We start from the raw sequence: 2,731 nt of genomic DNA, 5'->3' as shown, positions 1-2,731 counted from the left end.
ATATATATATATATATATATATATATATATATATATATATATATATATATATATATATATATATATGCTCGTGCGGTAGTGTTCTTGTGCCTTTTCTTGATCCACGGATCCCTTTCTCTGTTTCAAAGGCTGCATTAGAACTTACATACTCTTATGCGCTGAACTTTTTTAGGTCTAGAATTTTTTCCATTTTGAATAGCCATTTGATCTGGAATAATACCAAACAATTTAGGAAACTTGTTTGTCTCAACACTTAGCTGAAATTGCCTTCTTCAAATATCTGTAGTCATGGCGGCTTATCATGCCGGCTTAATTTTCCTTATATGTCATTAGCCCTTAACTAATTACTTGTTTGCATCTTCACCACTTAACTGTCAATCTCACCATTAAACTGAACCGGCATGTTGCTTTTCTTTTCAGCTTCTTTGCACATCATGCCGTCCAAAGCACCAACCATCTGTAACTGGGTTCCCTCAACCGTAACTGAGGAACGTTTGAAAGAGTTCTTCACCATAGGATTTCTGCCAACAAAAACCGTCATGTCTTACCATGCCCCTGACTCGGAAGAAGAACAGCCCAATCCAAGAGATGGCGAAGTAATTGTTTTTACTGACCACATGAACCGTGGCTTCTCACCGCCCGGCTGAAAGTTCTTCAGAGAGGTCCTCCACTTTTTCAAACTCCACCCTCAAGATATCGGGCCCAATTCTGTATCTAACATCTGTAACTTCCAAGTGCTCTGTGAGGTATATCTTCAACAAGAGCCGACCGTGGAGTTGTTTAGAGAATACTTTTATCTGAATTGGCAGAACGAGTGCACCAACGGCCTCAGCTTAGAACTCAGAGACATATCAATTCAGCACTGACAGGGTGCTGTCTTCCCTCTCATAGTCTTAACAAGTCACCCAAAGGACTGGAACCAGACTTGGTTCTACTGTCAAGACATTTCGCCGGCAAACGAGAAGCCACTGCCGGGTTATCGCCCCGATCGTCTTGACTCCAAGTTCGCGCTTCCCGACAAGCTTACTGCCGCTGAATGCAAGAGGCTGATACCCTCCATCAAAAGGATTAATGCTCTATTAGGGAACGGGTTAACTGGAGTTGATCTGAAGCGCTGCTGGATCTCATGGAGGGTCATCCCTTTAAGCTGTCGATCAAAGCTGATGTATGAGTATGGTGGAGGCCCGGATGACTCTCTTTGTCACAGCCCCGTTCAATTAACAGAAGAAGATATTGTTTCAACGTCAACTCTTCTAGTGAACGGGAAATACGAAGATTGCAGTGTCGTCGGGTTAAACCCCTTCTGCCAGCTTAACCCGGTGCCAGAAGTAAGGATATTGTTATTTCTCTCCTTTGTATTTTCCCAGCCATACTGTTTTAATACTTGCCTGACTCTTTATCTTGTTTTTACCTATCTACAGGCCAACTCTGACTTCTGGAAAGTTAAGTATGACCACGAGGCTGCCAAGAAAGCGAAAGCCGCCACCATAAACGCCAAGAAAATGACTCGGAGGTCGAAAAAGAAGAAAAAGAACACTGCTGAAGATTGGATGAAGCTTGATGACACATCTGATTCGGAGGTAGCCCTTGATTCCCTTGGCCAATTTTTTAACAATCTTATTGACACTGATCCTTACTAGGATGACACTGGGGCCAGTCAGGCTATGGAAGCAGAGGTAACTATCATTTCCTCCGACTCAGAGCCCTTGCCAAGACAAAAAGTTCGACGAGTGATCCGTAAAGTAAGGTTTTCTAACCCTTTAGCTCACTTGGATCCCAACTTTCGTTTGAAAAAGCAGCAACATGAAAGCCGCCGTCAAGCTCGGACTGAAGATGAGCCGGCTGTCGTTCTTCAACAAACTCCTCAGAAGCGCCCGAATGAGGTTTACTTCTTTTTGTCTTTAACTCTATTTAATGTATCCTTCCCCTTGTATTACTTTAACTCTATTTTATCTTTTCAGGAGGTGTCTCACTCTTCTGGCGACTCATCGCAGACGCAATTTCCGGCCTTCAAGACTGCCCTTGGGTAATGAAAAATCCTCATGTTTTCCGGGTTGTTCAAATTGTATCTTTATACTGACAATCCTGCAACATTTTTGTTAGTGGCCAAGCTAAATCCAAGAAGGCAAAGGTAGCTAAACCGGCAGAAGACCCGCCGGTGCTTGCATTTGACCCGGCCAGGCCATCTTCTCCATTAACCGACGCTCCAGAAGACCCGCCTGTTGATGCAGAAGCAAATCCTCCCGAACCGTTGTTTGATGAGACCACTGTGAACCCTTCTGCTACTGGACCATCAAGCTCAGCCAACCCGCCATCACCGTCAGCACATGACGTTCAGATCACCGGGAGTCGCTTTATTGAACCAGGGAATCCAACTGTGCTGGCTCGGTGTACTGCGAAACAAGAGGCATTGGAGAGGCAGAAAGTGCGCTTTGACGTTGTCAATTATGACCATCTAAATGCCAATGATATTTTATCCGGCTATCTCAGCCACGTGCACTCCACTCGCGACTCTGAGATCAAAATGGTCAAACAGTTGCAGCTGAAATATGTGGTATGTTCTTCTGGCTTATCTATATTCCTTCAGCCCCCAAGTCTTCAGATTATGAAACAACCGGAATGATCTGTAGACTTTAGCATATAGGCCAAGACCTTTACCTTTGATTTTCTTGAATTCAATAAAATAGAACAAAACTTCACCTGTAGTCCCCAAGGGCCGGCTCTTTTTGAT

The sequence above is a fragment of the Triticum dicoccoides genome, chromosome 5A, assembly GCF_002162155.2.
Source record: "Triticum dicoccoides isolate Atlit2015 ecotype Zavitan chromosome 5A, WEW_v2.0, whole genome shotgun sequence".
Taxonomy (NCBI): Eukaryota; Viridiplantae; Streptophyta; class Magnoliopsida; order Poales; family Poaceae; genus Triticum; species Triticum dicoccoides.
The sequence above is the reverse complement of the archived record's forward strand: the minus strand, read 5'-3'. Positions refer to the sequence as shown.